We start from the raw sequence: 17,573 nt of genomic DNA, 5'->3' as shown, positions 1-17,573 counted from the left end.
TAGCTTTGCGCGAAATTCAAAACAAACAATGCAACGTACCATCAAAACGGTGGGGGGAAGAAGAGAAAAGAGGGATAATAAAAGTAAAGGAGAAAAGAGAGATTTGAAATGCATTATTCTCATAGGATCATGACATTTTTATTATTTATTTGTCTTTCAACACTTTTAGTTCTTTGTGATACAGTCGTACACTTATAATACCCCACAGTATAATACGTTGCAAACAGATATAACTTACCTTATCTTTAACAAAAGCTTTGTAATATTCCGGAGGGAATGTTCCTGAAGCGTTAAAAATCCTAACTCCAGTTTTTAGGAAGCTCAGAGAGGTGGGAATAAATTCTATCTCTGGACATTTCTCTTTTACCGACAATAACGACCTCTCTAGACGAAAACGAGCGATAAAATGGAAATACTGAAGAGACTTTCAATAAAACAGAGCAATCTCGACTTTAAGCAATTCAAAAACAAAAACCTGAACAACTCTTATTTCATCTCATCTTCCTGTACTCGTTCTTCTGTGACCTGTAAAAAGCTTCCATGGTTTATGAGGAAACCATTGAGTGAATTTATTAGTAAAATAGTAAAACGAAGATCAACGTTTTTTTACTTGCACAAACATTTATTTGTCAAGTTAAAAGAAACTTAAAACTCTACATGTCTCGGTGTAAATAAGTACACCATCTTCAGGAGAATCCATCAAGAAGTACACGTAACACTGCTTATAATCCTAAGGTACGTGTATAATTAGCACACGAGTACAATGGTGCCATTTACAACAATAATTTCCAAAAAATTATTTCGTCATATAATGACGTCATACGATGAGGATTTGATGTCAGAATTAATGTATTTAAAACGGGTAGCGATTGATAGAGGGCATCAACATCAAATCATAGATAGGATGTAGAGTAAATATTATAACAAACTTTAAATTTCCGGATGTACGAAATTGGAAATAACAAAAAAAAAAAAGGAAAATAGAGAAAGAACATGTTTGCCTCATGTTTTGTCATGTTCAATAAAAATAGGTAATGTGTTTAGGGCAAAACTTGAATTGCCAAGTAACATTTACTCCTCAATTAAAATTGAGTCATATAATTAATGGTTTGAAAGATAAAATTGAACTCAAGGATAAGTGTGGTATATATATATAATTTCATGTACTTGTGATCTAAGTTATATTCGACAGACAAGTAGGAACCTAAAATTTTGAGGAAAAGAACATCAAAATGCGGTGGATAAATTAAAAACGAGCGAATCGGCTTTGGCATAACATGTGACGAATTTTAAACATGATTTTAATTTGGATAACGTAAAAATTCTTAAACAGTTAACGGATAAAGATGAATTAAATATAAGAGAATCGTTAGAAATTGGTAAAAACAAAAGAAATTGAAATAGAGATTTAGGCCCAGTAGCCACCGAAATAAATGTTTGGAAATTATTGTTGTAAATGGCGCCATTGTACTCGTGTGCTAATTATACACGTACCTCAGGTTTATAAACATTGTTATGTGTACTTCTTGATGGATTCTCCTGAAGATGGTGGAATTATTTACACCGAAACATGTAGAGTTTTAAGTTTCTTTTAACTTGTATATATTTAATTTTTTAACTTTACAAATAAATGTTTGTGCAAGTAAAAAACGTTGATCTTCGGTTTATTATTTTATTTAACATATTTGCACAAGAACTGTCAGTTTTTACGTATTGAATGAATTTGTACCCGAAACAAGACCAATTCAAGACCTATTATCAACAGAATAAAAAATATAAAAATTCGTTCTTCAAAACTTTATTCTTTCAGTGATGTTATAGATGCTCTGGAAAGCGATATTTAATGTTCATTTCACTTATTAGATCCACTCATCCATATTCAATCAGTTCTTATAATTTTAATTACAAGTTTGTGCAGCCAATCTTTTATTTTAGAGTACGCAAGGTAAATTGTATAGATAATGGTTTTGTTTTATTACACATACAGCTGCAGTCAGTGGCTTCAAGTGTCTCAACGACCCATTGTAAGTATATTTAAGTATGCACCGGAAGCGGAAGTGTACTATATAAGAGATTTATGGGCGAGAGGGGCTTATCTGTTTGGCTGGCTTACTGCAAGGCGTATCAGCTCATAAACAGATTCACAGCGAGAAAGAAATGTTTTTCAGCTCATTTCACGTTCAGTTTTATGTTAGGCTTTTATTATATTGAACAGCATATTCGGAGTGATACAAAACATATTAAATTTTATGTGCAATTCTTTGGTTATGTTACACAGCCTGTGCACTGTAAACTGTTTAGTACATTATTTATGTTTCCTGTGTAACAAGTATGTTGTTCCCTCCAAAAGAAGCAAAACTTTCTGGAGTCTGTTAAGGTTCTATGTATTTCAATAAATTTGTTCGTGTATGTAGATAAGTCACTCGAAATATGTTCACTTGATGCTATTTTAGTACTCTCTTTGCACCCAGTTTTTATTCATTATTTTTAAGCCTTAGCTTCTAGTTATCTTTTCACTCAGTCTTTTCTTTTGGTCTTATGTGATTTTGAACACTATGTCTCCACTTCTTTGATCTTCTCCTTCTTTGGTCATTTAGTGGATATTCTGACCTTTAAGTTTTTGAGCTTTATTTGCACCACTTTTTTTTTAATTGATTTTTGCTTTTGGTTTTTGACTCTGCCATTCTGACCAATTAGTGTTTACTTTAGTTTGTGGTTGCCATTCTGACCAATTAGTGTTTACTTTAGTTTGTGGTTCTGTTATTATGTTCACCTTTGATTCTACTACTTTATTCTAGTCTTTAATCTGGTGATTTAGGGTTTATTTTGGTCTTTGACTCTGTTTGTTGACCCATGTTTCCACCACTTTGGCCATCTAATGTTTATTTTAGTCTTTGATTATTATTATTTATTTATTTTTTTACATTTAGGTTCTGACTCTCTGGCCATCTAGCGTTTATTTTGATATTTGATTCTGTCATAAAGTTGTCCTTTCGTTTTTCCACCATACCATTTAGTGTTTATTTTGATATTTGATTGTATCACTATAATTTGACCTCTGATTCTGCCGTTGTGACCGGTGGGTATCTATTTTGATTCTGTCTACCAGTTTTTTCCACCAGTTCCCTTCTTGCTGATTGGATACTCAATACATTTTACCATGCTTAGGGTTAATGCAGAGGCAAAATAAGGTTCACACACACACATTTGTGCCTAAAAATTTAATGAAAAAATTTACTCCAAAACACATAAAAATTATTACCTCATAACATTTTCTGAGTTCTTATTCGTATGGTTGTTATGAAATTAAAATACCCCTTTTTTATATAATCATGCATAATTTAAATTTAGAGAAGCTTGCACAGTTCGACGCTATACTGGATTTCACTTACAAGAAATCCTATATATATATAACACCCTGTTACTTTTGACTGTATGCTTGTTTGTTTTGAATTTCGCGCAAAGCTATACGAGGGCTATCTGCGCTAGCCGTCCCTAATTTAGCAGTGTAAGACTAGAGGGAAGGCAGCTAGTCATCACCACCCACCGCCAACTCTTGGGCTACTCTTTTACCAACGAATAGTGGGATTGACCGTCACATTATAACGCCCCCACAGCTGAAAGGGCGAGCATGTTTGGTATGACGGGGATTCGAACCCGCGACCCTCAAATTGCCAGTCGAGTGCCCTAACCACCTGGCCATGACGGGCTTACTGTATGCACATAATACAATTGTTGGGCGTATGAACACCAGCAAACTTTCCCGTATTTCTTTGAATTATTTTGAAGCCCCAATAATATTTGTAGCAAGGTATGAATGCTCTATTTGCAAACAGTATAACATAAGATATTAAAACTAGGACTGGATGGTGTGAATTTTCTATGGATAAGACAGGTCAACCATTGCATGGATAATTTTTGCTTAATTTCTTATCATTGTTTTATTTAAATGCTACTAAAGCTTCAGTCTTTTGTTTTTTTAAATTGGGCCATGTATGGCGTAATGGTTAGCATGTCAGACTGCATATCAAGTGGTCCAGGGTTCGAGAAGTAGTGCCGCTGAACACATTTCACACTTTAAGTTGTGAGCCTGTTGCAGAAGTGACAGTAAATCCTGTTATTCAATTCAAAGAACCGAACAGAGTCTTTGTGGCGGCGGCTGTTCCTGGCTGGCTTGCTTCTACACAGTCATTAGTTCACAATTAGCGACGACAATACATGAATCCTTGTGGTCTCTGACCGAGCGTTTTTGCTTTTTTTTATATTTCCTGGACAGAAATCGACCAATCACAGAGCTGCATTCTAACAAGCATAAAGTTTTGTGTGTTTGTTTGAAGTCAAGCACAAAGCTACACAATGGGCTATTTGTGTTCTGCCTACCATGGGTATCGAAACCCGGTTTCTAGCATTGTAAGTCCGCCGTGCCACTGGGAGGGGGGGGGGACATAAAGTTGTGAAATAACTCTACGTATCGTCTTGGTACAGAGTATCATATGAAAAATAAATAACACGAAAGACCAACATTCAAAACACGTTGGTGTTCCTATGTTGTTGTTTTTTGTTTTTCTCGATATATTATTATTTTATCGATTGATAATTCGATCATGTAAAAAATAAACAGGTAATTAATTTACAAAGTGATGATGATGAGATCTCATTTAATTAAGTATTTACTCTCAGTATATAGTAATGAATTATTTACTATAAACGTGTGTGGTCGACTTATAAGGCTGTACTAATGAATCTTACGCCTAATGAATTTAATGTCATTATTTGACACTATGATTGTTACACGCCTATTGTCTAAGAAATGCAGCTTTCTGCATTTGTTGGAATGCAGCTCTGTGATTGGTCATTTTTCGTTTAGCCCATGGGTGTTGTTCAAGTTGAATATTCCAATTATTTCAGTGATTTGTAACTAAACTGAATGACACGCGAAACCTCATTTGATTTAACTTTTAACATTTTACTGTGAATATTTATAGGGGTAGTTTTATCAGTGCCCGCGCTAGGCACGTAGTTTACGTATCGGACTAGCAGCATTCAGAAGATCACGAGGTCGATACACACGATGCTACAAACACGCCTCGAACTATCAGTTGTGGGCGCGTTATAAAAGTGACAGTCAGTCCCACTGTTATCGGTAGCAGCTTCAGGCGATGGGGTGTTGAGCTTGTTTCCTGCCCTACGGTACGCATTTCAAAATTAACGACGGCTGTGTCTGAACCACAGAGGATGTCAGTCCTGGCTGTTGAGCACGTTGTGTAAATAAGGTGTCGTTCATGTGAGTGAGTAAACAAGTCTGATTCGCAAACAGAATTTCAAGAAACTTTCCCTCAGCGTTTATTGAATGTAAAAACCTTCCAGTTTTATCTAACTTCTCATGAAATATAGTTATTGAAATCGTTAATCCTTTGAAAATATTTTTAAAATGCCCTGAATATTATTTTAAGGAATAATGCTTATAAGATGATTATGGTTGTTGTCGTTTTTTTGGAGTAAACTGAAACGTCTTCGCACGATGTTCATTACAAACCATGTTTCAATTCAAAAAGAAATTTTACCTTTCAGTATATATTTTTTGTTTTAGACGACGAATAAAAACAGTACAATAAACATTTTCTAAATACATATTAAAAATTTCCCTGTTTCCCAGTAGGTCAGCGGTAAGTTGACATACTTAAACCGTTAAAATCCGGAATTTGATCCCCCCCCCCCCCCAGTGGCACAGCGGTATGTCTACGGACTTACAGCGTTAGAAATCGGGTTTCGATTCCCCGTGGTGGACAGAGCACAGGTAGCCCATTGTGTAGCTTTGTGCTTAATTACGAACAAACCTCGATTCCACGAGCAAGTAACCTATCATGTAGATTCGAGCTGAAACAAAGTTGCATATCATATAGTTTCGCGCTGAAACAAAGAAACTTAGCACTATCTACGCAACGAAACGAACTTTAAAAATAACTTTTTCGGCCTTTTTTTATTTTCGGCAATAGCTAAAATACCGAAGGAAAACTAATGTGGAAAATAAAAGCACTTTAATACAAAACAAACTCAAAATTAAAAGAATTTAAATCGAAAGTTTCATTTTTATTAGGTTAAAAATGGGTGTGGATGTATGTGTATTTAAATACTTAGTACTCTGTCAAGGCTAATAGCACACAGCTTACAAGCAGTAAGGAAAACCGATTTTTTCTTTGTAGCCATTAAACTCAGCTTTACCATACAACGTGTTTGAGCATGCAGCGCGTTAGTTTTACCGCTGTCTGTAGAACAATACACTACTTACTGAAATTTGGTGTACTTGAAACTGACATCCTTCTTACGAAAGCTCAACTAGAGTCGATGGTACAGCTGAGGACAGAAAGAATTCACTAAATCGAAGGTAAACTAAAAGCTTATGAAAAAACTTTTCCTCCCCGACTGTTCCTAAGTGAAGTGAATTATCATGATAGTCTTCGATCGAGTTCTCCTGAGTATAAACCTTAAGAATTAGTGGAACTTCTCAAAACCTTGGACTATAAACTTAATGTTTTATGACGTAGTCAAAGGTCAAGATCGTTATACCGAATCACTGATTGCATTTTTACAATTAGAGTGGCAATTTACGCCTGTTTTAATATATTGGAATTTCTGGCCAAGGTATTACGGAACTCAGGAGAAATAAATATGGAGATATGTTTCTTGGCCAATTTCTATTTCATACCTTATTCTTTTCAGTTCAGACATCCTTTCGTTTTAGAATCTTTATCTTTTATGTGATGAATCATTATTAACTGAATTCTACTTGAGGAATTCGTATAAACATTTATTAGAGGGTAGGACGAATTGATGTTGCCTCTGTTATAAGAATGGGACCCTGTCTCCTTCTTCCGACACCCTTCAATTGTCTGCCTACTTCGTCCCAGTTTACTTCTGTTATTCTGCACTATTTCATATACACCTCACTGCATATTCTTCACTATGTATAACGGAAATGAACTACCAATATTCCTAATGTTGCTGAAGAGGAACTATCCCCCTGAACGTCCATGTTTTTCAACCAAATACTTTTAATGTTAAAGAGAAAAAGATTAGATGATAACAAATGCGATCGCGCCAAAGCTCCGTTCTTGAGCTAATCCTACCAATCCAGACACTCGGTGTCATCTAAACTATAGCTGCCCAACAGCTCCTAGAAAGATCGCCTACAAAAGCCAGCCTCCTGGGGTTATGACGTCACCAGAGACCAGAGAGAGAGACACGTGATATCCCATTTTCCCGCCGCATGGATGTTGTTTCACGTAATAATTATTGTGTTTTTTTTGTGGCTAAACTTTAGTTCTTCTAATAACGTATAGAAATTGTTGGCATTCAATCAGAAATGAAGGCAAAGAAATATCTTTAAAATTAAAAGTCGAATTTCTTGTTCCATAGTAAACTGCGTCTATAGTCTTTTGTTTCAGCTTTTCTTGTTTTTCACCGCCACTTATTCGTCACACACACACCAAAGGTTTATTTAAAGTATATACGCCGTGATATAGGTTTTAGTATTCAGCGTGAGATAAAATAATATTTCTGTGGCTTATATGTAACCCTAAAACAAATATATATATATAAGATATATGTGTGGTTACTTAATTTATTTCACGGTTTAACTGAGAATTTTCTTCTTATTATTATTATTTTTTTTATACTCACACTTACAATATGCAATGAATATGTTGTGTAAATTTGATTATGGGAAAGTAAGTTACATTAAGTGATCTATCTTGTCTTGCTGTGAGTACCAGGATAAACCGCGAGACACGCTTTGTTTGCTTTGTTATAGTGGATGTCAATATAACGATAACTATTCGCGTGGACGTCTTTTTTCATACACACCAATCACTTTCAGAAACGTCCCCCCTTTCAACGACAGATTATAGGTTGATGGCACATTCCGCTAAGTATTGGCCTTGTTTCTCAAAACTATTGTTCTAAACTGATTTGTTATGTAGCACAACGTATTGTTCCCTAGAAACAGTTTCTCCTATCCTATGTTACTCGCTCTGCTCTCAAAAACCGAGTGTATAATTAATGAACGTGTTTGAAGCTTCTATATATATATATATATATATATACAAACACTATTGATTTATGTGTGTCGAGGTTGACATCGTCCAGCTCTATGCAGGTGCTTATACTTTACAGTCACTATTGGAACATATAGTAGCTGTTCTACACGAGGAATTAAGAGTACATTTATATCAGCCTCAATCCACGTCCATCTATTTATCTCGCTTGTTATCTTTGTTGTTATCTATCCTATTTATCTTTCCATTCTTGTATGTAGCTATTAAATATTAATTTATCCATCTATTTTATATATATATTATTTTATTCATACAATTTACTTTTACAGGAGACATACCGCGCACGTGATTGATCTGACAACCATGCAAGTACATAAAACGTGCAGTTATTTTTGATCAATTCTTCACTCAGTACAATGTATCAGAAACCACACACACACACACACAATAAAAGTTTGTTTTTTATTAATTTAAAAATTCGCTAAGACTTTGTTATATGATCAGCAGATCGAGAGATTGAATGTTTTAAGAATGGATCGATGTCGTAACCTCTTAGATAAAAAACAAACAAAAAACATTGGCCATTTTAAAAGAAGAAAACATGCGTATGCTTAACTAATCAAGACGTCTTCTTCCAAAAGAAGATATTTCGTCCTTAATCCCCGAGGTAGTCACGTTATACATCAATATTTACGTAGCACACACCATGTGTTCTGATATGTATAAACACATGTATATATTTATATAGGATGACAGACTAGAAACAGTCTAGTCATAGTTTTTATACCTGATAGCTTTCTTCAGTGAAATGTTAACGTTTCAGCTGTTGGTAGCTAAATTAACCAACATTTGATAAATAAAATAAGATCCACGAATGTATTCCATGGCTTATCCATCTTCGGAGGATCTCTGGGTTATTATTTACATGTTTCGAGCCATATCCAATCACCTTTCCAAAGCTTTATGCGTATCGTTATTTTACACAGTAGATTAAAGTTTGGGGAGGAGTAGGAGGAGGGGAACTGTTAATCTCACCACCGATCATGAAGATAATATATATATATGTATATAAACGATATTTCTAAGATTATTGTTTAGTTTAATGTCAACGCTTTCTGAAATGGCTCTTAGCGGCCAATAAGTGAATTAATTTAGAGGTTAAATTTTGTAGAGAAAAATAGATTAATGTATTTTTTTTATGTAAGTTATAGTTGTCACTTTCCCACTATTGTGTTCGTGCTGCATCGTGGAAAACAGTTTGGAAGTAATATGCGACTTGACTTATTGGTTTACTGATAATACTGGATAAACTTCCCAACGTTATTGTATAACTTACGGTACTTACTTTTTGAAGGACATAAAGAAATTCCGACTGTAGTTACTGTTTAACTACGTTCAGGGACCGTATTGATATATATATATGTTGATAGCGGGATGAACACCATTAAAATAACTTTGTCGTAAACCCAGTTACCCATAAGTTATAATGGTATCGCCCAATAGAGGGCACAGCAGCTGAAGCAGGGAGAGTCTTTGTTCGAAACTACTCCGTGTAAGGAAGGTAAGGCGGTTAGAGGAGGTGGGATCGTCTATAACGTGTGTCTGTGAACTTCAATCATTACCTTCGTAAGGGGGAGCACAAAGCACGTTAGTGGCCTCCTGATACTGAAAGTTATTTACACACGACATAATATTTCGGCGTAAATCGTGTTCAGATTTGAACCACCAAATTTTGCTTATATGCACCAACAGCGACAGAGAGAGAAGTGAGTCTGTAATCTAACTGAATGATCTGTTCCCCGCCAAAGTTCTTTGGGGTTTTCTTGACTGAGGTTTACGTGAAATACAACTCTCCTCACTTCTAAGGTAGCTTGCAGTAACTTCATACGTACGGGGTTAAGGTCGAGAGGCATTTGGCCACCCAGATCTAAGAAAGAAATTGAAATGGTAAGTGACGTACGTGTCCTCTTTACCTTAAAGAAACGCTCATTTGATCATTGAGATGAAATGAATTTGTTTGAAAATAAGCACTTAATTAGTTTAGTATTATTACCGTGTTTTGATAATTACATGTTTATGAAGTTAAATAAATATTTACTACAATAGAATATCTAGAAATGAACCGTCATGCATGTCATACGCGTCAGAATTTACCAAGCATAAGAATAAGAGAGAACGATATATATATATAGAACCTTATGGCTTACGACCCCCTATATAATATATTACATTTCTTGTATTTTTTGCTACTTTCGGTTTAGCTAACTAGACTTCAATTACAGCACACACGTCCCTTATATAAATTGTATGAGTAACCAGTTAAAATTTCTCGGAACGGATCTTGTCATCTCACCATGATTTAATATTTAAAGCTGTGGTATTCTTTAAAAAAAAACAAGCACGTGTAGAGAGTTTCATTTAAACTGGAGTTTGATGAAAAGTTGAGTTGCATTTTCTAGTTTCCGGTATTTAACTATTTGGAGTGTTTCTGTTTGACTTAAAAATCATATATACACTGCGAATACTGTTCCGGTATTTAACTATTTGGAATGTTTCTGTTTGACTTAAAAATCATATATACACTGCGAATACTGTTCCGGTATTTAACTATTTGGAGTGTTTCTGTTTGACTTATAAATCATATATACACTGCGAATAGTGACAGCAAACTTTTGTTTCGTAAGCTGTAGTTCAGGGATTCCCAACATTTTTTTGTTCCTCTGTACCCCCTTGGCCTTGGGCATTCTGACATGTTCCCATGTACCCCTAACAATTAAGGATCAAAAATTGGTAAAATTATATTGATTTTATTATGATATCTGTATGTGTGGACTGCATAAGGATCTTATAGTATTGATAACATCGATAAATTGAACTCGGGGGTATATTTATGTGAACCCCTTTGTCTGACTGTAGATTAAGACACCATGTAAAGTGTAAACCATGGTAATACTCTCAGACCCATTGAGAAGTGCAAATGTACCCCTGGGGGTACATGCACCCCAGGTTGGGAATGTCTGCTCTACTTAGTCATTAGTTTACACACCCCTTAATCTTCGTAACAACTGTCCATGTGGTTGGGTTAGTTCTGGAAATTCAATATTTGAATCGTTGGATTTCACTTCTTATGTTTACGCAAATTAATCGCTTTATAAAAGGCGCCTCGTGGCCGCGTTACAATATCAATGGATTGTATCATGTAACACATAGTCGTACTATATATGTATAGTAAGCATTTAATTACGAGTTAATCTGACAAAACTAATTCGTATTATTATTATTATTATAGTGATTTTCTTTTTACCTTTATTTTTTGCACGTTTCACGGATGAATTTGTTTCCACTACACAGCTTCTATGTGTGTGTGTGTTTGTGAGCATGCGTCATAAGGAAGAAGAACAACAACACATGAACCCCCCATTCTCCATCTTTCGGAACAGGTTCAGCTGCTGGGATAAAATGAAATAAAAAAGATAAAAAGAACAATTCCCCACAAAGTGTAGACATCGTTTAAATTGTTACTTGTGAACTCTGTTGCTAACGCCACTAATTTTATTATTTACATATCATAATCTATGTATAATATACGGTCACAGCACGGATAGCTCACTGTGCAGCTTTGCGCTTAAAGGCAAAACAAACAAAGACTATGATATGATCCAACCATTTATTACATGCCATCTTGGGTTTCGACATTGCTTCCTTTCAAACACATTGTTAACTGCATAGAATAGAAAAACAGAGCGTATTGATTTGTATATATATATCTTTTTTTTACGTTTTGTCTTTTTAATGTTGATGTTAAAGAGCTTTTATCGTGCAAACGTTTCTTTAATTCGATTAACAATGGCTTTTTTTTTGTTCATTTTGAAAGGCTTGTGTCACCATTTGAAAGACTTCTTTTATTTGACTAAACATTTTTTTTTGTATTTTTGGCTTAAGATAAGGAGTATAGTATAACGTTACAGTAAGCTGTAGTTCTTCAACTACATAACCTTGACTTCAGTTAAAAATAGTCTGATTAAAGATATTGATTTTTAAAAATTAGACGTTCGCACAAAGTGATATTTCAATGACTTTCTATCATTCCGTATAGAAAACACACACAAAATCTATTCAACGTGAAGACTTTCTATGGACGCTTTTCGCGATAGTTAAATGTTATTGTGACTTAAAAATGATAATTCTCATCTTTCCGTTCGCAAACACAATCTATTAGCACTCTACGTTTTGAAATTATAGCTTACATAATAAGGAGTTTTCACCAAGGCCTACATTACATTCTGAGGAAATATTTGCTAAAATCGTTCTCTAACTAATACTAAACATCTTCACAGCAACACCATAACTATAAATAGTTCATCATACTTAAAATAACGAAGATTTATAATCGCGCAGTTTAACGTCGAGATAAGTGAACAGGGAAATCCGCCACGTGGCAGCATTGCTGCGCGTGTTTGAAATTGCGATCAAATGAAAGAAAGCGATTTACAAATCGAAATAGGCACAGTTAAGGATTTTTACAACTAAGCAAAATATTATGCGGTATTGTTATTCATTTCGTAAATAACAATTGTGATATGTAACATTTTCAGTTCAATTGTATAACTCGCGTAGTCCCCACCCCAGTGGCACAGCGGTATGTCTGCGGATTTACAACGTTAGAATCCGGGTTTCGATACCCATGGTGGGCAGAGCACAGATAGCCCATTGTATAGGTTTGTGCCTAATTACAAACAAACAAAGAAATAACTCGCGTAAACCCTAAATTGTAGCTTCAATACACATTGTACAACTTAAATGTCACACCAACCTGATAACGGAGTTTATACCCGAAAGTACGAGCTTCCACATCGTACAAGTTTCCCCCGTGGTAGCACAGCTAGAAATCGGGTTTCGATACCCGTGGTGGGCAGGGCACAGGTAGCTCAATGTGTATCTTTAAGCTTAACTTCATACATACAAGTTTAACATGTGACCAACAGTCATTTATATTCCACATATTGAACTCTTTTTTTTTTTCAATATATGATTTGTTTACGTTAATTAGAATCTAGCTTACATGTTTCATTCGCTCCTAATTTTGTTCAACGCTTTTGCCAAATACAGAGATTTTAACGGAGAGCTAAGAAGTTTTGTTAGTAGTTTTGATACTAACGTCTTGAACATGCATTATTATTTCCTTCTAACTCCTTACGACGCTCTTCATTTCCCAGTAAATAAACATATATCCAGTGGTTTAACTACTAAATGGACTCTCTTACTTGTTAAAGGTCTTAAGCTTTCGGTTTGTTTGCTTCCTCGACACAGAGGAAGAAGTGTGTGTCACTTTCATTTCAACCTATTAAATTCTTTGGTAAACTCGCACCAGTAACAGTTCATTATAGGGAGTGCCATGCTGAAGTACAAATTACGAGCGCATCTGTGTTGAAAACGATTCATTTCCTCGTGACAGCTTTTTCTTTATATTATTTTTCTTGTTTACCAGGGACACTGTGTATTTGAAACGGAAATTGCGTGTTTTAACAACGTGTGTCTTTACTACATAATTGTAAAACCTGCAGCTATGACCTAATTATAATTGAAAATGATTGCTATTTAATGCGATTTGAGCACAAAGAAAAAGCTGCTATTGGTATTGACGAGGCTGCAGCTGTAACAGACAAATACTGTTTTAATGTTTCGTCTATCTATTCTAGAACTTACTGAAAACAAGAGGGTCATCGGTTTACTAACACGATCATTTGAAATTTTGGTTTTAGTGAACGCTCCTGAAGAAGCTGTAAAGCGAAACGTTAAGTGTCTAATTAAATAAGAACAACATTTTGGTGTTATAAGGTCGGTTATTTCTAGTATTACATACTTCTTTTCAGTTTTAAACATGGTGTAATCAGAGGTCGGTGCCTCGTTAGTTAAAAGCGGTATTTTCTACCAGTTCTACAAGTGCCTGGAATACATTTTAACCCCGTGTCATTTGACTTCGCCTGACAACCTTTTCGAAATACACACACACCTACAGAGTACGTGTAACAGTCACTTCATAAGTGTCCTTATTCGCAGATAACTCTGTGATATAAGTGAAGAAACTTTACGTAGGTTCATATAGAAGACAGATCGTACTTCCTTATAAAGGAAACTTTTAACATGAATGATAATTCAAATACATTTGGTGTATTTGTTGGTAGAACATGAAACGTGTGTTCGCAAAAACCGAACACTAGCAAAATTAAATACCTTATACGTGTAAATACTAAACACCTAATAGCAAAACCGAAACCAAATCAAAATATACAGAAGTATGTTCACAAAAACCGAACACAAGCAAAAGATGTAATAGCAAAACCGAAACCAAATCAAAATATACAAAAGTATGTTCACAAAAACCGAACACAAGCAAAAGATGTAATAGCAAAACCGAAACCAAATCAAAATATACAAAAGTATGTTCACAAAAACCGAACACAAGCAAAAGATGTAATAGCAAAACCGAAACCAAATCAAAATATACAAAAAGTGTGTGTGTGTGTGTTTCGGAAAAGGAAGATAACTGAGTTTTCATTAAATTCAAAAAGTATTAAAACTAGTGGGAATTAGTGTTACTGATCGATAACAGCAAAACCGCTTTTACTGACTAAAGCTCTCTTTTTAGTCTCGTGCAGTAGCGAAGTTTCACGAATATGAACTAATCAAAGTGCGTATAGAAACAATATCAGGTTTACGTTGATAAGGTGTAATCAGTAGCAACTCTTCCATTGATGAGAACGATGTTTATGTTTAACTCGGACACGTTATCCTTTAAGAATTACTGAACGTAACCTATATTGAATGAGGCTGATGAACACACGCAAGGATGGTAAATTACTTACGTATTTGATAAACTGAAAATATTGGTTTTAAGGAACAGTAATGAACCTTTGATGAATCCCCCCCCCCTATTTTTTTAATACGTGAAGGTGATAATTAACAAGTATCAATGGTCGAGAGAATTAAAAGTTTGTTAAAAAAGAAAACTTTGTCTGGCGACGCTTCAAACAAATCTCGATGTTTAGCCTACCGGTTAAGCTTTCCACAGATATGTATTTTCGGATAAAGGGTCTTAAACCTACAATTGTATACCCTTCCACTCGACGAACGGGCTGACATCTATCGTCATCATTGTAGCTTTTCTGCTATCGATAGATTAAAGAGAATAGTTTGGGATTAAGAGCAGGGGCAACATGTTAAAGATTACTGTTAAATGTCTGACCATTTGTATTCTGTTGATACTCATTTTAGCATATAGAATCAACTGGGTGCTCCCCCCCCCCCAAAAAAAAAGAAGAAAGAAATGTAATGTAACTTATAATCACACTGAAGTATCGGTGATATACCTGAAGTTAGGTCATTAGTTCTCAAAATCCAATATAATTCGCCAGTTTGTGTTTCACTTTACTAAAAGAAAACATACTTTTTTGGACAATGTTATATATATATATATATCTGATTAACTCAATAAAAGTCCTAATTACCCAGATAAAGTGTTTCGTCGTACACAACTGAAATAGGAAATAAACTAAACGTGGGCTCATGAAACTGTTTTTTGATCTTTTGCTGAACTTTCCAGATTGTGTAGACGTACAGATTTTTTTACCGTCTTACAAGACGTTTGTGCCTAAGCTATGACCAATCTCTTAACTTGTTTCACAAATTGTTTGTCATTTTACAAAATCAATATATGATCAATCTCTAACTTGTTTCACAGATTTCCTGTCATCTCTCTTTTGTTAGTTTATCAGATCAATATATGATCAATCTCTAACTTGTTTCACAAATTGTTTGCCATTTTACAAGATCAATATATGACCAATCTCTAACTTGTTTCACAAATTGTTTGTCATTTTACAAAATCAATATATGATCAATCTCTAACTTGTTTCACAGATTTTCTGCCATTTTACAAGATCAATATGTGACCAATCTCTAACTTGTTTCACAAATTGTTTGCCATTTTACAAAATCAATATATGACCAATCTCTAACTTGTTTCACAGATTTTCTGCCATCTCTCTTTTGTCATTTTACAAGATCAATATGTGATCAATCTCTAACTTGTTTCACAGATTTTCTGCCATTTTACAAAATCAATATGTGACCAATCTCTAACTTGTTTCACAGATTTTCTGCCATTTTACAAGATCAATATGGGATCAATCTCTAACTTGTTTCACAAATTGTCTGCCATTTTACAAAATCAATATGTGACCAATCTCTAACTTGTTTCACAGATTTTCTGTCATCTCTCTTTTGTTAGTTTACCAGATCAATGTGACCAATCTCTAACTTGTTTCACAGATTTTCTGTCATCTCTCTTTTGTTAGTTTACCAGATCAATGTGACCAATCTCTAACTTGTTTCACAGATTTTCTGTGATCTCTCTTTTGTTAGTTTACCAGATCAGTGTGATCAATCTCTAACTTGTTTCACAGATTTTCTGTCATCTCTCTTTTGTTAGTTTACCAGATCAATGTGATCAATCTCTAACTTGTTTCACAGATTTCCTGTCATCTCTCTTTTGTCAGTTTACCAGATCAATATGTGATCAATCTCTAACTTGTTTCACAGATTTTCTGTGATCTCTCTTTTGTCAGTTTACCAGACCAATACGTGATCAATCCTTCGCTTAATTTCTAGAGATTTATCAGGTTTTAAAATGTGTGTTTTATGTTACTTTTGTTTTTAAAATGTTTTCGTAGTTCAGCCTAACTGATGTTGATTATTATAATCAGTAAGACAAAGGAAGCTTACAGAATTTAAGGGTGAGAGAGTTGGATCATTATATTCAAATCAGATAGTATATGATGTATTTAAAACCATAACATAAGTAATTACGTTATGATGACTCATTCACGCTTCGTCCTTCATCCATTCTCAAGCACCGTCAACATTTTTGTTCTTGTCCCAAATCTTGTACTTCATACTTCTGACAATTTTATTTACAACCAGACTCTCGTGCTATAGGTTTACGTTTCATTTTATAAACAAAGCCATGTGTCAAGTAGTTTACACGGGATGTGTGTACAGAGAAAAAGGGAGAGGATGTCCACCCACTCAACCTTCCGAAACACTCCCTCATCATCCCCCCCACCACCACCACCACCGAGACTGCTGAATACTGAAAGTAAATAAATATAAACACTCTCTTACTCAACAATTTATAGAGTCGTGTTATTCGGTAGCTTGATAACTGTAAAGTTTTTTTTGCCCCCCCCCTCCCCTTCTATAGTATACTTTCTATGTATGTAAGTTGTGTTCTAGTCTACAAGCCTATTGGTCTTTCCTGCTGTACCGTACATCAGATATATATATCTGATTAACTCAATAAAAGTCCTAATTACCCAGATAAAGTGTTTCGTCGTACACAACTGAAATAGGAAATAAACTAAACGTGGGCTCATGAAACTGTTTTTTGATCTTTTGCTGAACTTTCCAGATTGTGTAGACGTACAGATTTTTTACCGCTTACAAGACGTTTGTGCCTAA

The 17,573-nt window shown here is 34.8% G+C and overlaps 2 protein-coding genes across 3 annotated transcripts in view; one reads left to right on the top strand and one right to left on the bottom strand.

The window, feature by feature from the left end:
• LOC111088327 overlaps positions 1-17,573 on the bottom strand; it is a 96,962-nt gene that overhangs the window by 44,689 nt on the left and 34,700 nt on the right. The window contains exon 1 of one of the 2 annotated variants that reach the window (XM_022398111.1): positions 6,290-7,288. The exons of the other annotated variant lie outside the window; for it this stretch is intronic. The gene's annotated coding sequence lies outside the window, so the exon portion shown is untranslated. Of the gene's footprint in view, positions 1-6,289; positions 7,289-17,573 lie in introns of those variants that run through there. 2 annotated transcript variants of the gene reach the window in all.
• Positions 9,629-17,573, top strand: part of LOC111088328 (arginine-glutamic acid dipeptide repeats protein-like) — a gene marked incomplete at its 3' end in the record, with an annotated part of 62,935 nt that continues 54,990 nt past the window's right edge. Inside the window, exon 1 of the mRNA XM_022398114.1 lies at positions 9,629-10,001. The remainder of the gene's footprint in view (positions 10,002-17,573) is intronic.

Source organism: Limulus polyphemus, unplaced genomic scaffold (genome assembly GCF_000517525.1).
Source record: "Limulus polyphemus unplaced genomic scaffold, Limulus_polyphemus-2.1.2 Scaffold3547, whole genome shotgun sequence".
NCBI classification, from domain to species: Eukaryota; Metazoa; Arthropoda; class Merostomata; order Xiphosura; family Limulidae; genus Limulus; species Limulus polyphemus.
Note: the sequence above shows the minus strand (reverse complement) of the source record. Positions and strands in the feature narration are given on the sequence as shown.